The sequence below is a fragment of the Leopardus geoffroyi genome, chromosome D1, assembly GCF_018350155.1.
Source record: "Leopardus geoffroyi isolate Oge1 chromosome D1, O.geoffroyi_Oge1_pat1.0, whole genome shotgun sequence".
Lineage (NCBI taxonomy): Eukaryota > Metazoa > Chordata > Mammalia > Carnivora > Felidae > Leopardus > Leopardus geoffroyi.
Window position 1 is genome coordinate 75,557,520 of NC_059329.1, and position 20,188 is coordinate 75,577,707.

At 48.7% G+C, this 20,188-nt stretch overlaps 1 protein-coding gene and 1 non-coding gene across 26 annotated transcripts in view; both read left to right on the plus strand.

Moving 5' to 3' along the window:
• NAV2 (neuron navigator 2) overlaps nt 1-20,188 on the plus strand; it is a 740,939-nt gene that overhangs the window by 378,227 nt on the left and 342,524 nt on the right. The window lies entirely within an intron of this gene.
• Nucleotides 17,900-17,971, plus strand: LOC123602812. Its single transcript, XR_006714580.1, has one exon. It is a non-coding gene; the product is annotated as a small nucleolar RNA SNORD45 (small nucleolar RNA).

The window sequence follows — 20,188 nt, forward strand, 5'->3', positions numbered from 1 at the left end:
GGCTCTGTAAATATCATGGGCCCTAAGCACTGTGCCTAATGGATCTTGTAGCCCTAGACTTGTTCCCCAGGTTAGCCCTCCATGCACCTGCTTCGCTACCTGTTGTCTTCCTCCTTCACCCTGGCTTGGACACTGGAAAGGTATGAAATTCAGGCCACCTGAGTATAGCTGGCCACCACATAGAGCACTGGGCAACCTTTGGACCAGGTCAAGGCTGTTAATAACCACTAACAGCAGCAGAAAATTGCAGTTTCCAGAGTGTCTTACCAACATGGTTATCTTAAAACACAGCCCATTTTACAGATTAGGAAATGGAGACAGTGAGACAGAGAATAGAGAAGTGTTTTGTCCAAGACATAGAGTTGGTAAGAGAGAGAATAACAGAAACCCCAGCCTTGGCCCGCTTCACACCCTCCCGCACGGCCAGCTCTCCTGGCCTCGTTTAGCCCAGAGACTATGATACATCTTTGTCCTTTGAACATCCTCAAGTGTGCAGCTTTACAGAAGACAGTGCCACCTCCTGACAGGCACACAAGTGAAGCTCCACATATTTGGGTGACATATGGAAGCCAATTGCAGCCATGCCTCCCAAATCTCTCCCTAAATAACGAAACTTCAGTTTGCGTGTGTATGTTTTTTTTAAAACTAGAGGAAAATTGATTGTCACACATGCCTGCAATCTTATTTTAATGTAAGTAGAGCATGATTTGAAATTCAGAATTAGATGGCTCAGCATTAATTACCTCTCGATTGCACTTTTTATTTATGGAGCGTGGTTGCTGTCGTTAACTAGGAGGATGGTGTAAGGGCATGGAAGGAGGATTAATCAAAAGAAGGTGGATTTAATAAGTAGTTGTGGATGGAGAAATTAGAAATGGATTTATTTCCTTGTTAGTCATATTTCATCAGATTCCCGCATTCTTCTGGTTCATCTAACCCCTTTGCCACATGCCCCCTCCATTTCTCTTCTAGGAATCCTGCTTCCATTCCCATTCTGTTGCCCTATGCGCAGTGTCGGTCATATCCACCTTCCAGGATGCTCCCCACAATCTGTACCCCTGACTGGCAGGGGCCGCAGGTTAAGCTTGGTAAAGCTGGGCTCTCATCATTGCATCCCCTCTTAAAAAAAAGCCACTGTGATTATTATCATTATTGTCTACCTTGTATCGAACACTTACTGACATCACGCATGTTATTTTACCTTCCAGTAATGCTTTGGGGTAGGAATAATTATACCCAGTTTATAGATGTGAAACTTAAGGCTCAGAGAGGTTGAGTCCATAGTCTAAGGTCACACAGCACAGAGGACTCAAGTTAATCACCTCCTATCACACTGACTGTGCCATTCTCAGACAGGATGGCAGTCAGAAAGGGCTGAATAAAACAAACCCACTAAATGGCCAGAGGTGAACAGAACCTGGGGTAAGAACTGAACCTCCATGCTTGAACTGTCTTGTGACAAAAGCGAGTCAACTTTTGTCCCATCCCTGGCCCCCTTTGTGTCTCCCTGAATGTCTCCAGGCAGTGGTGTTGATCTGGTTTCAGGCTGTGTGTTTTCTTGAAACCAAATCAAGCCGAGCTGGTGTAGACGATTCACATAACACTTTCCCTGGGCAGTTATTCCCCTTCCAGGAAGGAGCCAGTGATCCTATCTGGAAACCAAGAACTCTCTGCTCAGATGGAGCCCTGGGAGCCCCCCAGGGCGCACTGACTGGGCACCGGGGAGGTTGTGCGTAGCCCAGGAAGCCTAAGCTCGTGGGCCGTTGCGTGCAGCACTTGTGGGATCTGTCAGGCAAGGGACGGGACCTTCTGGAGCCTTTGTGGGGTTGGCTCAGCTGTGGAGGAGGGAGCTCTCTGGCCCAGGCAGTGCTGACCAGTGGAATGGTGGTACCAGGGAGATCGTGTTTCTTGTGGAGCACAGGGCGTCCAAGGTACATTTGCTTCCCCTGACTTGTTCAGAGGCCCCTCCAGATGCCCGTGTGTGCCCTGGGGTCTCACATCAGCCGCAGGGGACGGTGAGGCAGACTCACTTACCTGCATTTTACAGATGGCTAGCTAAGGGTTGCAGAGTTCAGTTAAGCCAGCCCTGGTCAGTGAGCATCCATAAGAAAGACAGCCAAACACAAGAGACCCAGGCCCCATTTTTGAGGAGTCTGGGGGCAGGAAAAAGAAACATACCTGGACGGCTGGAGCGAAACAACTCAGGCTGGGTTCGGGTCACACCTCTGCTACTTCCCCCTAATTAGCCCTTTCTGAGCCTCAGTTTCCTCTCCTGTAAACGGGGTATAATGACGCTTATACTACAAGCTCCCGTAGGTCTGCCTGCTGTCTGGCATGGTGCCTGGCACAGGGTACGGGCAAATAAACACCCAGTAAGTGAGGGAGCGTTTCTGCGAGTATTAAATTGATGATGTGGGTAAAACACGCAGTTCGGGGGTCTGTGGGAAGTGCTTGTGGACAATGACTTTCATCCTCCCTGGAGGGCTGAGTACCACTTCTGCAGAGAGGTGCGGACCCAGGAGAAGCAGGATTGGCAGAGAGTGAAGGCGTCTTTCAGCCAGGCTTCCAAGGCAGATGGTGATGCTGAAAGACAAAGGTGTGTGCGAACAAGATCGAAGATACTGACGGGCCAAGACGGGGCAGAACCGGACCAAACTACAAGGCAGGCAAACGACAGCATTGAAACCCAGAGACTCTAAACTCTCAGTGTCATTTCTGGACCATTCTGAGGTCTCTTTTTTTACTCACTTACATTTTACCAACAGATTGTGTAGCCATCCGCCTGTAAGATGCTCTTAGAATTTCAGATGGACTCTTATTTTTAGAAGCAACTTCACGCTGAGCCTGTGACAATGATTGATTCCTTTCTCGGCTTCTTTTTAATAAGCTTAAAGGCTATGGTTGATAATCGTTTATAGACAGAGTTAACACAGCATTTATGGCTCCCGACTCCACAGGGCCGGGACTCTTTGCGTCCTCATTAAAATGAAGACACCGAGATGGGAGAGTGGGTGGAGGCATCCCTGTCACAGTGTTGTCCCCACCTCTTGGAGCGTCTGGCTTTGCCACTACAGTCACCGGCTGCTGCGACTTGGTTCCCAGTTTGACTAGAATGTCATCACATGTTATTATGACTTTATTCTTTCCGTCAGAAGCCGCTTGATTAGGAGCTGCAGGCAGGCAGTAATTAAGCTTACCTGTCAGAGTTTAGCTCCAGTCAGAATGAAATACGCGTTCCGACTTCCGCCTTTCATTTCCCTGGATGTCAAGGCATCGGAATTAAGCTCCTTATGGGAACAATGTCTGACCCAAAAATGTTCGAGCAGGGATTACCAAGATGGAAATTCAGTTAAGTTTACCTACTCGTCATGACGAGAAGACCTGTGAGTTCTCAGGCTGCTTGAGAAAACTACTTATTTGGGAGGAAAAATTGAGTTCCAAGCCATGATAGCCAGTGAAAGCAATTGCTGGGATCGCAGCATTCAAACTCGATATTCATTCGTTCCCCCCCCCCCCCGGGGGGAAGAACTGTGGGCTAGTCCAGAGACTTTTATAAAGAAAAGTGCAAAGTCCACAGAATCTTTCAGGGCCATTTGTCATCGGCGGGCAGGCCTGCCTCATGTCTGTGGCTTTGAGGGAGCTGTGTCAGATACTTTGTTCCTACTGATGGTCCGAATGAGCCAAAGGCTACAGGGAGCTTTGTTCTTGACTCCTGAAAATTATAGTCTGATGTACTTCAAAGGGATTCTAATGAGGACATTGGAGGCACAAGGAACTGAGCTGTACAGATTTGGTGTACAAGTCCACGAGGTTGGCGTTACTTTGTTTCTCTAGCCAGCCTCTCGCTCCCCTGCCTGTGCCTGGCGACAGTGCTCTTAGAGCCGTATCGTCCCCACCTTCATTTTCCCCTGTGCCTCTGCCGTGCCCCTCTCACCCAGCATCTTATTTGCAGCTCCTTCCCGAGTTCTTTTCTCTCTTTACGTGCGAGGTTTGGCACACATAGCCCTCCTTCCTAAATTGCTTTTTAGGGGCGCCTGGGTGGCTCAGTTGGTTAAGCATCCGACTCCTGATTTCGGCTCAGGGCATGATCTCACAGTTTGTGAGTTCAAGCCCCGCGTCAGGCTCTGTGCTGACAGTGTGGAGCCTGCTTGGGATTCTCTCTCTCCCTCGCTTTCTGCGTCTCCCCTGTTCGCTCGTGTGCACTTTCTCTCTCTCTCTCAAAATAAATAAACGTTAAAAAAATAAATAAAATGCTTATTAAAGGCATTTTTCTGAGAACATACTAATCCTCAAAGTACTCACTCAGATCTCTTTTTTCTCTCCCCACTGTCAGGTATCTCTCTCTCTCTCTCTCTTTTGGGTGTTTTCCTCTTGACCTTTTAAACAGTTCTTTGGTCTTTGTCAGGAAAGAACTCACTCGGGCTTGCCGTCCTAGACTCTGTACCCATTTGCCACCTCTGTTCAGGTAGCTTTGAATACTGGTGAGAATCCAGGGAGTTCCATCCTACCCTTATGATGCCCTGGTAACCCGTAAGCACCTACTCTTTCCAGTGGTGCTTCTAGAACAGTCCCCGAAGTAGGAAGTTGCAGAATGTCCAATCTGGAAGGAACTTTATAACTAGCTCTGTCCCTCACTTCAGAGGAACTGAAGCACAGAGAGGAGAAGCAACTTGCCCAAAGTCACACAGGAAGCAGAGACAGGGCCAGAATAAGGCCCCCACCCCTCCTGTTCACCCTCTGCTGTCCTTCCTTTGAGGATTCATTTCTACATACAAGAGCCAGACCAGAATTCAACATCCTTACTGAGTAAGAATTACAGCTCTCGGGGCACCTGGGTGGCTCAGGCGGTTAAGTGTCCGACTTCAGCTCAGGTCATGATGTCACGGTTTGTGAGTTCGAGCCCCACATCAGGCTCTGTGCTGAAGCTCCAAGCCTGGAGCCTGCTTCGGATTCTGTGTCTCCCTCTGTCTCTGCCCCCCGCCCCCGTTCATGCTCTCTCTCTCTCTCTCTCTCTCTCTCAAAAATAAACATTGAAAAATTAAAAAAGAAGAATTATAGCTCCCACTTATAGAGTGTTAACTGTGTGTGATGCATGGTGCTAAGTGCTTTTTATATACACCTCATCTCATTCTCACCAACTACTCTATGAGGTGAAATCCATTTTAAAGATGAGGAAACTGAGGTGATCACTGAGGTGATGTGCGCTGGCGGGTGCTGGCTCCTGAGAGCCAACTGTACCTGTCTCTTCCTAGTTCTGTAGTCTGTGGGTGCACGTCGCTCGCTGAAATCAGCCACCGTGGCTGTATTTACACCACAGAATTGGCGAATGCTGCAAATCGAGGCTTTCCTCCATCTCCTGCACCCTCTTCCCCAGAAGATCCAAGTTATCAGCACACTCCTTGGCTTCGTATAAGCTAAGCAGCTTGCTCAGGGGCCCACAGCAGGGATGTGAGAGAGCTTGGACATATACCCACGGGCGTCTGACTTCAAAGCCTGAGCTCTTAGCCATCCCCCTGTGCTGCCAGTCACCAAAGCCAGGTTTTCGGGGACTCATTCCCCCTGTGGATGGTGGTGGTGGTACAGAGAAAGCAGCTTCCTTGGGTCTGATTACGTAGGATGGTGGCAGGGTGTGAGATGCCCACGTGCCGAGAACCCACACCCGGTTGCGGGGGAAGGTGCCCCCAGAGCGTTTCCCAGACGTCACAGGAGGTCTTGTGCTTTTAAGTCTTCTGGACACACTCAACCTCAGGGTCTTTGTGGCTGTGCCCACGGCCTTAAATGCTTTTCCACAGGGAAACACAGAACTTGCTCCCTCACCTCCCTCCTGTCTGTGCTCTTCCTCGAGCAACCCATCCAAAAGAGCAGCGCGTCGGTCTCTATTCACACCCTGGCATTTATGTTCGTAGTATTTATTGTTGCCTATCTTCGTGGCACACGTGCCTTTGCTTTTCAAAGCCTTCCTCTCCGGGGGGACGTAAGCTCCACGCAAGTTAGAACCGTGTCGGGCTCACGTTGTAGCTTCAGAGTGTAGACTAGGGCAGGCTCGGATGGATAAAGTGCTCAGTCTCAGCTGTTACTCAATCCTACCTGCTGCCTTTCTTAGATGTGCCTTAGGTGGTCAACTGCCAGCCTAGATATTCACTTGTGAAGGCAAAGGGCCTTCTCCTTGGCTCTCTGACTTCGCTGGCCCTTCAAAGACTACAGCTGCCTTCTGTCTACCCTGGAGCTGCTTCTTTTATCTTCTTCTCCCCACCCCCTCACACTTCCCCCCCACCCCCGACCTGCCCAATAGGCCAACAGTCACATCTATCATTGCTGATTTGCTGACAAATAATTATTACACATTTTTAAATTTTTTTTTTCAACGTTTATTTATTTTTGGGACAGAGAGAGACAGAGCATGAACGGGGGAGGGGCAGAGAGAGAGGGAGACACAGAATCGGAAACAGGCTCCAGGCTCTGAGCCATCAGCCCAGAGCCCGACGCGGGGCTCGAACTCACGGACCGCGAGATCGTGACCTGGCTGAAGTCGGACGCTTAACCGACTGCGCCACCCAGGCGCCCCGACACATTTTTAAAAGGAACTTTTGACTCCAAGAACTAATGGCATTCCCACCTTAGAAGGTAAATGTGGCTATGCCATTGACACTGGCTATTTAAGGAGCATGGTTGGGGCTGATTGAACATGACCTTTGAGAAGAGAATGTGAAAGGACTCAGGTAACAGCCCACAATGGGAGTGGCTGCAGGGACCCTGGGCTGAGCGCCTTTTCAGTCATTCTGACCTGCAGGGTCACAGTGAAGCTCTTTCTCATATTGTCTGGGTCACGTCTGGCAGTAAATACATAAACTCTCTCTCTCTCTCTCTCTCTCTCTCTCTCTCACACACACACACACACACACACATACACCCATCCCTTCCTTTCTTATTTCAAAAATCTTACATGTTTACCATAGAAAATTTAGAATATATGGACAGGGTAAAAGGATAGCTAAAAGTTACTTTTAATGATACCTCCGAGGTAAGCGTTGTGACTATTTTGGTCAGTTTTGCTTTTCTAGTCTTCTTTCCCAACTGATTAACATCTGTGTTTTTTCTGACCTACAGTTTAAAAAACTTCATCCCTGGGGCGCCTAGGTGGCGCAGTCGGTTAAGCGTCCAACTTCAGCCAGGTCACGATCTCGCGGTCCGTGAGTTCGAGCCCCACGTCGGGCTCTGGGCTGATGGCTCAGAGCCTGGAGCCTGTTTCCGATTCTGTGTCTCCCTCTCTCTCTGCCCCTCCCCCGTTCATGCTCTGTCTCTCTCTGTCCCAGAAATAAATAAACGTTGAAAAAAAAAAAACAAAAAACTGCATCCCTCATGGACATCCCTCCAAGCTACACACTGTCGCTTTTACTAGCTAGAGAGTATTTAGTTGTTCGCAGGTAATTTATTTCACCCATCCCCGACTGTTGGGCAGATAGGCTGTTTCCAACTCTAGATTGTTAATACTGGGATAGACTTTCTCATTGGTATTTCTTGGAACGGATAGTGATTATTCTCATAGTCATTAATGTCAATTATTGCAAACTCAATCTATGGACTGAATGTGTGTGCCCTCCCCCCCCCGCCCCCTCCCCCCCAACTCATGCGTTGAAGCCGTAATCCTCAACGTATTAGGAAGTGAGGCCTTTGGAGATGATTAGGTTCAGATAAGGTCATGAGGGGGGAGCCCCATGTTAGCATTAGTGTCCTTATAAGGGGATGGAGGGACCAGAGCTTGCTCTCTCCGCCATGTGAGGATTCAGTGAGAAAACAGCCATCCATCAACCAAGAGGAGAGCCCTCGCCAAGACCCCCACCGTGCTGGCACGCAGGCTCCAGAACTGTGGGAAATAAATGTCTGATATTTATGCTACCCAGCCTCTCCTGTTGTTATAAAAGCTGCTTCACTGAATCCTCCACATATCCTTACAACAGTGGTGTCTATATGGCAACCATGACTTTGCCTCTGGACCTTTGCATGTTCTGCTCCCTCTACTTGGCTAACCCTTTCCAAGCTTCTTCACCTGATTATCATAGGATCTTCCTGCTGCCCCAAGTCATACATTTCCTTACATTTGAATATTTAAAAAGATGATGAATCTAACAGCCAGCGTGTGGATTTGTGGTGGTAGTGAGTTGTAGACATAATCCCTCTTCACTCTTTAAGGCACAGCTTAGCCCAGGCAGTAATTCCTGGGTTGTCCTAACCCATGGGCTAATCTCTCTTTCTACTACTACTCACACTGCATTGCCGTTGCCCGCTTGTTTGTCTCCTCCTGAATCAGACCTTCCTGAGAACAGCAAACATGTATTTTTTTGTTCCTGTATACCCAGCTCCTAGCAGCTCAGTAGCCGGGCCCCGGGACAGGTGCTGAGGGCAGGGGTAGGTGGGGAGCAGGTCTCATTGTCTCCTTTCTCCCCGCTGAACAGGTAGATGGACTTATTTCCTCATTCCAGGCCCATGGAGAGCTCCTTCTCAGAGCTCTTTGTGGGTAGGTCAGAGCATTTCACCTGCCCCGCCTTTGAGGGGCCATTTCAGACCATGGTGGATGTATTTATTTGCTCTGAGCAAGAATGAGGAGAAAGCTTGGCAGAGGGAAGTTTTGGTAATTTGTGTCCACATGGCTGTAGAGAGCTTCCAAGAAACCAGTTACCAGCACAGCAGCTGTTTTCACGGTGCCTCGCAATGACACTCAGTCAGGGGAAATGCTTGAGTTTCAGCTTTACAAAAAGGCCTGCTGAAGATATCACCTTTCCCCTGCTGGACCTGCCACCAGCCCCAGACAGTGACTGTGAATGAAGTTGGCCATTTGAGCTTTTCAGTGTCCGCTCCTCCCACTTTCTCCCCTCCCCACTCTCCCTCCTGGGTCTTTCTCTTTATTCTGAGGTCATCTTCCCTTAATCTGCCTCTGGGTGACTTTTTGTCTTGTTTTTTATTGCTTAACTCTAACTCCAGATAGAATACAGTACCTGTTGTATGGGAATACGCCCTGCCCACAGCTAAGAGATAGAGGATGTCCCTTTCCAGCTGGGAAGGTGGGGGAAGGCTTCAGGCAGGAGGCAGCTGATTCTTGACGGATGGGTAGGATTCAAATAGCTAAAGAAGTGGTACAGGAAAGGGAAACGTCATTCCAAGCGCAGGCAGGAGTAAGTTATGGTCAGGAAGGTGAGGACCGAGGCTGAAGCAAGCATTCGTGTATAATGTTCACAAAGTGCCCTCCATATGCTGCCTGCTTGCATGTGTGGGTAAACCAGATGTCCCCCAAGCCCTTGGTTCTCCTGCTCACGGATCGGTGTGGGCTCTCCTCACTTTACTCCTATGACAACCCAGCCTCTAAACTCAGTACCTCTCCAAACTCAAGCCTAAGGAATCCATGATCATAAAGACATTGGTACCCAGTATAGAGTTCACTGCATATGTTGTAGAAGAGATGTGGGAATGGGCTTACATTTTAGACTTCACCACAAAGAACTGGAAATATCCATTAGATATTTCTGTTCCCCCCAAACTCCCTACTCACACCATGGTGTGGAGGGGTGTTGCTCCCTCCTTCCCCCAGTCTCCGTCTTACTGGCCCTTTTTATCTCCTCGATTCTTGCTTATGAACTTCACCTTTCTCACACTGCATCAGCCAACTCTTACCACCCAACTTATATACTACCAATGCATCCTGTTAGTCAACAGAGCCCCTCAGTTTCTTGATCTTAGCACTTGGAAGCCACCGTCCTGCAAGGAGGTTTATTTGGCTCAATTTTCCAAGCAAATATAATGCCTTCAAGCCCCAGAGAAATTCTGTGGCTGATAGAGTCTCCTTCTTGTTACATGCACATTTTCTCCTTCAACCTCCTACAACTACCCTTCTGTTATCTTCATGGTATACATAAGACAACTGAAAAAAAAGAGAAATTAATTGCTTTGCCCAAAGTCACACAGCAGCCAACAAGGCAAAGGTGAGACCTGAACACTGTCACTTTTTAAATGTATAACAGCCACCTCTTCTACAGGGAATGTGAGGAAGGTGACTTGGATGGGAGCAGGGTTAGACAGGTAGATTGGGACCTGTGCTAGGTTCCAGGGTTGCCATAAAAAAAAAAAAAAAAAATACCATGCCAGGGTGTCTTCAAACAATAGATGTGTTCGCTCATCATTTTGGGGCTCGGAGTCCAAAATCAAGGCATTACTGAAGTTGGTTCCTTCTAGAGGGTTCCTCCAGGTTCCTTCCTTCTGAAGGAGAATCTGCTTTCTGCCTCTCTCCCGGCTGCTGGTGGTTGCCAGCGATTCTTGGCATGTAGACGCAGAGTTCTGATCTCTGTCCTCGTTTTCGCATGGCATTCTCTTCTCTGTGTGTCGCTGTGTCTTCACGTGGCCTTCTTATGAGGACACCGGTCACTGGATTTAGAGCCCACCCTAGTCCATTGCGAACTCATGTCAACTAATTACACCTGCAAAGACCATATTTTCAAATAAGGTCACATTCTGAGGTTTCAGGTGGATATGACGCTTTGATGAGACACCATTCAACCCAGTATAGGACCGGTTCATAAAGGTCCTGGAAGGTGATGCTGAGAAATGCAGATGGTGGGCAAGGAACAATCATGAAGGGTTTGTGAGGAGGAGGATGGCCGCATCCGACCGAAAATCCCTCGCCTGGTTCCGTGTGATTTCCTTATCGCCACAGCTCCTTGTGCCTTGTTGCTTTATTAAGGACTTGAACTGGGTGGGCTTCCGCCAGCAGGTGAATGCTTTCTGAGAGTGGCAGCCTTTCCTTTCTCTTGGAAACTTTGCACTTTTGGAGACGTTTTGCGCCTGCCTCCGTTGTGCCTTGGGCTAATCACTATGCCGCTTGAAACTATTTAAAGCCTGATGCATTAGTCACAACAAATCTGCTCCCGCTGGGAGTTGAAAAGACTGAACAGGGCGCCAGCTTCTTTTGGGTAAGTGCGGTTTGTTTTCCCCCTCACGTCATTTGCACCCGGCCCCTTGGATTCCTTGGACTGATTCAGGCACAGAGTCCCTTTCCTGAGTTGTCCCTGATGCAGGGAGAGCTGCCAAAGGCTAGTCGGGGCACCTTGGAAAGGGCAGACGAGGGCCAGGGGCTGAGGCAGGGCAGGGAGTGAGAGCAGGAGGGGCCGCTAGGCTTGCCTGATCCGCGGGAAAGACCCTGACGCTCAGCGGACACACCGTGCCAGCTGGAAGCAGTTGAAAAAGCCTGCGGTGACCTTGTCAGTGCCCTGCTCTGACCCACCCCCAGAAACGCTGGGCTATGTTGATGTGCCTTGAAGCTGGGAGAGCACTAGAACTTTGGCCCTGCTCTAGTGGCAGAAGCCACAGTCCCCATCTGCCTTTGTGGCTTTGCCAAACCCTCAACCCGCCTGCATGGGAGCCGGCTCGGGAGAGACACGGTTGGCCTCAGTGAGTGTGCAGAGGCCCAGGGCTTCTATTTATTTTGAGCAGGAATACGCAAAGAGCATAGCAGGCTTTCCCCAGCCTGGGCCTGACCACGTGTTCAGATTCCAGGGCTGTAGGTCAGGTGAGGAAGCAAGCACGGTGTGGGGCTAGGAAGAGACTTTTGGGGTCCTGAATCGGAGGCTTTCTGTCCTCTGCTCCGGCTAGCTGTATGATCTCGGGCAAGCTGTCCTGAGCCTCAGGTTTTTCAGCTGTAAAATAGAGCGGGTAGGTAATTCCTGGCCCTCGGAGGGTTTTAGAGGCATGAATGAGAGGATTTACGTACATGTGCTTTGCAGGCTGTATCGTGTGCAATGGGAGAGTGGGACAGAGGGTATGCGTTCTTGTATCTGCTACGCAGTAATAGCTTACATTTATCGAGGGTGTGATACGTGCTACAGGTTCCTCTGAGTACTTCTCATGGATCGTTTCATGTAATACGTACAATCGCCCTGGGAGTTAGTACTATTATTATCTCTCTTTTACCGACGAGGAAACTGTGGCCGAGAGAAGTTAAATAATTTGCTGAAGGCCCAAAAGCTAATTAGCTGTGAGGGTCCAGTTCAGACTCTGGGGCCTGCAGGCCTCACCGCCAGTCTATACCGCCTCTCTCCCATGCCCAAAGAATGAATTTAAAGCTTCCAATTAATGGGACCTCGTCTTGACAAACCCTGAAAATATGTCATCTCTCCCCCTCACAGAAGCCTTGTGAGACAAAATTATCTCCTCCACCTTATGAGTGAGGAATCTGTACACGTTAGTTCCCTCCATTTATTGGGCACCTACTACTCCATCCAAGGTGGTGGGAACACAACCGTGAACAAGATGAGGGGGTTCTTGCCTTCATAGACTTTATATTTTAGTGCCAGGGAGACAGGCAGTGAAATGCATGGAGAAAATCATTGCAAACCATGGTGAGGGTGATGAAAATAAAACCGAGTGAAGCGACAGAGGGAAGGGAGGCCAGGGAAGGCCTCTCGGGGGGGGGGGGGGGGGGGGCGTTGGAGCTGAGACCAGAAAGGTAGTGAGATGTGTGAGGAGGGGCTTTCTCAGGTGGAGGAACAGTGGGGGTCTGTGAGGAATGAGGAATAGAGAGGGGGCTGGAGCAGCTGGAGGAGGGGAGCCCAGGGAGTGAGAGGAAGCATGGATCGGGCCACGGGAGCAGGAGGCAGTGGCCACGGCAGAAAGTGAGGTGACTATCAAAGGAGGCAGTGAGGGCCAGGGACCTTCTCTCACTGACGCCAGTTTCTTGGCATTGTCGGCCATGTGTCCAGTGAGGGATGATGGGATGATGGCTGAGGAAAGGCCCAGGCCCGGGCAGGTGGGCAGCATCCTTGGTGGGTGGGCCCTGGCTTGCAGCCTGCGGAACCCTCTTCCATTTTGCTGCAGGGCAAACGGACAGCGGGTCTGAGGGCTTAGGGGTTCCCTCCACAGCTACACAGGCTGGTTGTCATAGTCCCATGCATCCAGGAATTGGCGTGGCTGTGACTAAACAGCTGGCTGCTGAACTGGCAGTGAGACCTTCCCAACGGGGCAGAGCAGTTTCTTCTTTCTTTTCTCTTTAAGTTTGAGAGAGAGAGCATGGGGGAGGGACAGAGAGAGAGAGAGAATCCCAAGCAGGCTCTGTGCTGTCAGCGCAGAGCCCCACATGGGGCTTGAACCCACCAACCATGATATCATGACCTGAGCCGCAATCGGACACTTGACCGACTGGGCCACTCAGGCACCCTGGCAGAACAGCTTTCTTCTGCCCACCTTCTCATACTCTCCTGCCCAGGAGAGTGTTGATCTTATTTAATAACCTCCTCTGGGGATTCTGCAGGAACCTGTCTATGGAGAATTGCAGGTGTATGTTCTAAAGAGCCTAATAAGATTTTTTTTCCCCCCTTGAGAGAAGGAGATGCTTTGTGTGATAGGTCAGAATGAGATCCTGAACTTTGGACCGGGAAGACACTCGAGACAGTCCTGCCCAGGACTCTCACTGATGACAAGAGACTAAGGCTCGGGTGGTACTTAACCCAGCGTTACAAAACATAGTTGGTGAAAGGCTTTCTGGGGAAAGAGAAAAGCTGACCAAATACACTTTTCCTGGCTTAGTAAATGGAATGAATTGATCCTTCCACTGAACAGAGGCTAGCAGCAGATGAGAGTGGAGCTTCTGGTATCCATTGAGGGGCTGGTCCCCCATGCAGGACTCATGGGCTGGCAGTTCTTGGGCAAGTCCCTTAATGTCTGATTCTTCAGCTTCCTGATCCGTAAAATAGAGACAATAATAGACAGTCACCTAAAGGGGTTTTTATGGGAACTGAATAAAATAACATAACCTATATCAAGGGCTCATCGCGCAGTGAGTATTCAATAAAAGATTACTGCTATTACCATTTGGGGGTGCAGATCAGCAGTGATGGAGAGCATATGAAAATGCTTAGGAAGGGCAAGCCCACCTACAGATGACATTGCTGTGACCTTGAGCTGAGGCCACCAAAACATCCCTCAGAGTGAATTTTTATCCATTCCCCCCCAAAAGTTTATCTTTCCATTTGCCTCTATTTCCTGAAAGGCAATATCTAAGAGAAAAATATCCCCTAGTCTATCCCAGCATCTGAATTAGAGTTTTAGAACAGAGTTTGGTCTCTATTCCACAAGCCGTCCCAGCTCATCTGCCAGCGTGTGAGCCTAGACACTATTGCTGTGACAGGCAGGTGGAAGAGAGGTACCTAGCGCCACCCAGCGGTTGTGGGATCCCATCTTTTGTCCCAACTCAACTCAACCCCAGGACAACACAGAAGATTTGTAGGATGACAGCTCATCTTCTCCTACAGGTACCATGTTATGATTTCAGGTGAAATCATCACTGGACAGTGATGTCTGTGATTAGTCATTTCCCTTCTGGCTTGGGGAGGAGACTGCAGGCATGTGGAAGGGACCAGAAGCCCCATGCGTACAGCCAGTGACTCACAGGCCCTGAGAACTGACCATTCATGGTGACTCGGCATTGACTCGACCCTCGGCATTGACTCTGCAGGGGCCTGGCTGGGCCTCACCACGTCCTGTTTCTTTCCCCTCTGCTGAATGCATTCCCCATCTTCATGTTAGGAAATATCTTGTTGAAAACAAAATTAGAAGAACAAGAGAGAAGAATCAAGAGCCCTTTCCAAGAAGGAATTTAGCTGGGAGAACTGAATCCTTTAGCTGGGAGGACTGAATCCTGTCTAATACCCTGGGTTAAAAAGAACCAGCTATGAACTACAAATGCAGTTGACTTTGGCCCTGAGATCTGTAGGGAAAACCAGAAAAAGAAATAGTAACGAATCAGCAGCATAAGTGATATTTGCTTGTGAGCTCTTCTAGCCGTGTGTGTGAATAAGGAATTCTGTCCCAGGGTCCTATAGAGTTTGCTTTGTGCCCCAAAGTGTGGAGTTTGGAAAAATACCAGCCTTGGCAGTTCTTCTGCTTTGGGGAATAAAAGGAAACTCCCATGAGAATCCTGTTTCTTGGAAAACCGTTACTCACCTGAGCCCTGTGTTCGGACGGAGGTTCAGAGTGAGTCTGAAAGGGCTCGTGGGGAATCTGAGCACAGGGGCCGCTCAGTCTGTGCCCAGGCCCAGAGCCAAGGACGTCTATGTTGCCCAGGGAGAAGGCACTCGGGGGGCCCTTGGGACTCTGGGGAGTCATTTACTCATTCATCTTCTTTTTATTGAGGACCTGCTGTGCACCAGGCACTGTGCTAGGCACGATAAAACAAGAATAGCAAGGTTTCTGTCATCATGGGATTTACCTTCTCGTGGGGAGATACAGACAAACCACAAGTAGGCAAGTGCATTAATACGTTTACTTCAGACAGTGGCGAGTGCTGTGAAGACGGGAAGGCAGGGTGACATGTTCACGAGCAACTGGGGGTGATGTTAGACCATGTTAGAGCTGAACGACCAGCCGTGGGAACACCAGGAGAGCCTGCCTGATCCAGGTAGTGGAATCACCAACACAGAGGCTCCGAGTGGGGACAGCTGTGGCTCCTGCAATGTGTATAACAATGGCCAGTGTCACTGGAGCCTCGAGAATCAGTGGCTCCTTTTCAGATTGATATGTGACGTGCTAAATCACCCCCACTGCAGTGTCCACTTGGATAGCCATCTCCTGGAGGCAGGGTGGGAAGGAGGGTCTAGAACTCCTTTGGAGACGAGCAGGAATGATTGATTAGAGGACTAATCCTTCCCTCCTCCTCACCTCCACAGCTAACCCACCATCAAGTCTGTGGGCTCACGCTCCCCGTTTTCTCTTAGGAAGTCCACTTCTCATCATGCCCACCACTTTCACCCTGATTCAAACCACCCAGCATCTCTCCCCAGGTCTACTGGAAAGGCCTCTGAAACTGGTTTCTCATGCATGGTCTTGCCCGTCCCTGGTCTACTCTCCACACTGTGGTCAGAATGATCTTTTAAAACCTCAGATCTAGGGGCATCAGGCTGGGTCAGTCGGGGAGCACGCGACTCTTGATCTCGGGGTTGTGGGTTCAAGCCCCGCATTGGGTATAGAGATTACTTGAAAGTAAAATCTTTAAAAATAAATAAATAAAACATTAAAAAGACCCTTTCAGAGCTAATCATGCCCCATATGCTTCACAGTACTTTTCCATGACTCCCCATTGCTGGGTCAGGATTCGGACCCAAGTCCCCACAATGACATGCAAGGCTTTGTCTATACAGAGCCCTTATTTCTTCTCTAGCCTGTTTCCAGCCATTTGTGGCTCCACGTTCTGTTCTGGCTACGCAGGCTTTCTTCCAGTTCCTCCAATACGCTGTACTAGTTTTGGCCTCAGGGCCTTTGCACAAGACTCAGTGGCTCCTAATCTCTTCTCCTTCCATGCACCCTGGCCTTAGCAATTTCTACTCAGGCTTCAGCCTATCTGTTACTTCAGCAGGGATGTCTTCCTTGCTCTTCACCGTGGTGATATTACACTGGGTCTTTGCTTCCACGTTCCCAGTAGTGCTTCATAATTGTTGTCCTAACTCTCAACACACGTATATTTGCTTGCAATGGCTCTTTCCTGCCTTAGTCCATAAGCTCCAGAAGGGTGGGAACCATGCTTGTCTCGTCCGTTACTGTGTCCTCAGCACTTAGAAAGCGTCTGGTGCACAGACACTCGATCTGTATTTGCTGAGGCAGGGAAGGAATGAGTGCTCGCAAAGACCTCGACTCCTAAATGTTCCACTTGAATGTGCTACTTGCTTTCAACAAAATGAAATAACAGGAGACTGTCTGTATTTTCTGTTCCTTTTCTCTACCCTATAGAGATGGTGATTGATATCTGGAGTTCAAGAATAAGCATAGTGAGCAGGAATTCTGGCAGATGAACAACCTGCTTAGGAAGTCTGTTCTTGCCTTCGACTATCAGAACAGGGTTATTTTCTTTGGCCCCAAAAAGTCTAAGACTGTGTGTACTCAGGGAAACGGTATAGACCCACAGTGTGGAGCCAGGGCCAGGGGTGAGACTCAAATAATAATCAAGTGGAAGAGGGTTGTGTGAAGCCTGGTGGGGGACATTGCCTTTCTCAGCGGCCGAGGAATTGGAACATTCCCCCTTGTGTCAATGTGGAAGTGAATGAATTAAGTTCCGTTTTATGCCGTGCCTGGAAAAATACCAATGCTATACTCGCGTAGTTTCTGAAAGCAAACCCCAAATGCCACTCAGTCTCGGCTCTATGAGAGTCTGTTACAGAGGAAAAGAGTCAACATTCACTCACAGATTATGGGAAATACCACTGAAGTGGAAAAAGATTATGGCTGTGGATTTTTACTTTTTTGAGGTTATGTACCCCTTTGCAACTCTGACAGAAGCAATGGACCCTTGCTCCCCTTCATGTCCCTGACCCTCTGCAAAATATATATCCATATAACAACATCCTCTCATCCATGGAGACCCCTGGAGGGCCATAGCCTCAGGTTAAAAATTCCAGTTACTGGATCTGGTTGGAAACTGAGCAGAAATAAGCTAGTAAGAAATGACGTGGAAGGACAAGTTACACAATGTTTGGTCCAAAGAATAAAACAGGAGCACTGTGTAATTAGATAGTTCTTTGCAAGTTGGTCGGCACAGGGTGGCCATGTACATCAGAGCAAAGTAAGGCAGACCTCTAGGGTCTGAGGGGAAGCTACTCCGAGTGTTTCCCCAGATTTAGCCAACCATGGTGATCCCTTGACCAAAATCTGCCATGAGTCCAGGATCTTAGTCTGTCACGTTCAACACTGGTCCTCAGTGTCTCACTCCAGTGCTTGGCACTTAGTAGGGGCTCAATAGATACTTGTTGAATGAATGAATCCATGAAACTAGCCTGGGTTGCCTCACTTCACTCTGGCTTCCTCTCCTTAATTTTGTTGTGGATCTATCCGATTTTAGTTTTTCTTTAGCTGTTCGAGAAATGTTTGTTGAGGTCGGTGATGTGGTGGCATGTGTTAGTTGAATTCAAAGTTGAGGTCCATTCTAAAATTACGCTAAACTCTTGGGTGGGGAAAAAAAAGCGGTATTTGTTAGAGCCTTCTGGTGGGCCATACTTGTTCTCTAAGCACAGAGTGACATGAGATTGAAGAGCTTCTGCTCTGGGAGTGCTTAGGAGTGACAAGAGCCTCAGTTTCTCCAAATGTAAAATGGGACATGAGAAAGAAAATTATGCAGTTAAAACCCTTAGCACAACTCTTAGCACACACATACATACTGTCTTAATGAATGCCTGCCATTTTTATGATTACCTAACTCCTCTGCTGCACAGTTTATTGGTTCCTTTTGGGTTCTCTTCCCTTACTGAGCTCACAGCTCTGAACCCCAGAAACTGTTGCTAACTATACAGTGGGTCAAGTGCAGCCTTTTAAAAGTCCCAGAATCAGGGGCGCCTGGGTGGCTCAGTCAGACAAGTGTTTGGCTTTGGCTCAGGTCTTGATCTCATGGTTCATGACTTTGTGCCCTGCATCAGGCTCTCTGGTGTCAGCACGGAGCCCTCTTCAGATCCTCTGTCTTCTCCTCTCTCTCTCTGCCCCACCCCTACTTACACTCTGTCTCTATCTCAAAATAAATAAATAAACTTTGAAAGAAAAATGTTGAAAAAAGTCCCAGAATCAATCATGGCTACATTTAAGGGCTGTGAACATTACTACTTTCCTCCCTTCCTATTTTTCCACATTTTAAAATTTCAATTAATAAGCACGCGTTACTTCAAAATTTAAAAAGTACTGAATGAGAAAAAGGTATTGTAATAAAAATGTGTTTATCCCATGTTGCTAAATTCAGAGGTAGAAAACAAGAACATTTTATCGTCTCTGGTCTGTAGAATCAATTCCAGGAAACCCGGGGAACCCAACTTGTCCATTGTGTTGCCCACATAAAAATGCCCAACACAGGTGCCAAGAAAGGAAGGCTGCATGCCGGAGTAGACAGGGATGTGCTGCTCTGTTTAGTGGTCGTGGGGTTAAGCGCAGGGACCCCTGGCTTCATCTCCTGGCTCTCCCCACTACCCGGCTCTGCGTGCAACTTTGGAAAAACGGCTCAACCGTTTCAGCCTCACTTTTCTCATCAGTAAAGTGGGAGAGACAGATGGAGAGATTCTTCCTTATAGATTGTTGTGGGAATGAATATCAGATACTTCACGCAGCAGAGTAGCTGTTCTATACATTCTTGTTTCCTTTCTGGTTTTCTAACAGCGTCGGTGACATCGTCATCCTTTACGTTACGTGTGTACATTTTGCACACGCGCGTATATATAAATGTGTACATACATGTCTGCACTGTGATGTTGAATCATCGTCTCAGCCTGATCCTGGCCACACTAGAACTCTTGATTTCTCGAACCCGCCCCGCCAGCTGCTCCTCTCTTAGCCTTCTGCACCGACACTCCCCTAGTTGTCCCACCTCAAAACCCGAGTTGTCCTTCGCTCCTCTCCCTCCCTCACATCCCGGATCCAGTGTGGCAACTCTGCTGATGTGCCTCAGAATCAGCCCCTTCTTTCGGCAGCCACTGCCCCCATGCCAGACACAGCCACCGTCCTCGTCCTCTCACTCCCACGTGAGTATAAAATCTCCTGCCTGCACCCAGTGCCAGACCCCACAGCTGCCTCCCCACGGGGAGCCAGAGTGAGCCCTGACCTGCGCCAGCCTTGGCTTGTGCCACTTCCTTGTTCAGAACTTCCTTGGCTTCCTGTGATACTGGAAATAAAACCCAGATGGCTTACTGTCCCTCAGATCTCTATATTGGGGAACAAGCAAACCTCTTTGGTACAGGGCCAGGTAGTTAATATTTTATTTTTTTATTTTTAGTTAAAAAAAATTTTTTTTTTAATGTTTATTTTTGACAGAGAGAGACAGAGCATGAGCGGGGGAGGGGCAGAGAGAGAGGGAGACACAGCATTGGAAGCAGGCTCCAGGCTCCGAGCTGTCAGCACAGAGACTGATGCAGGGCTTGAACTCCCGAACTGTGAGATCATGACCTGAGCCGAAGTCGGATGCTCAACCGACTGAGCCAGCCACATGCCCCAAGTTAATATTTTAGATTCTGTGGGTCCCATAGGAGTCTGTCACATTGCCATCATCTTCTTATCCTTCTTTGTCTTCATCATTGTCTCCCTTTTTTCTCCACCTTTGTTTCCTTCTTCTTCTAACCCTTTCAAAGCATAGTCACTGTTCTTAGCTCATTGGCTGACAGAGTCAGTTTGCAGTAGTTTGCAGACTTGC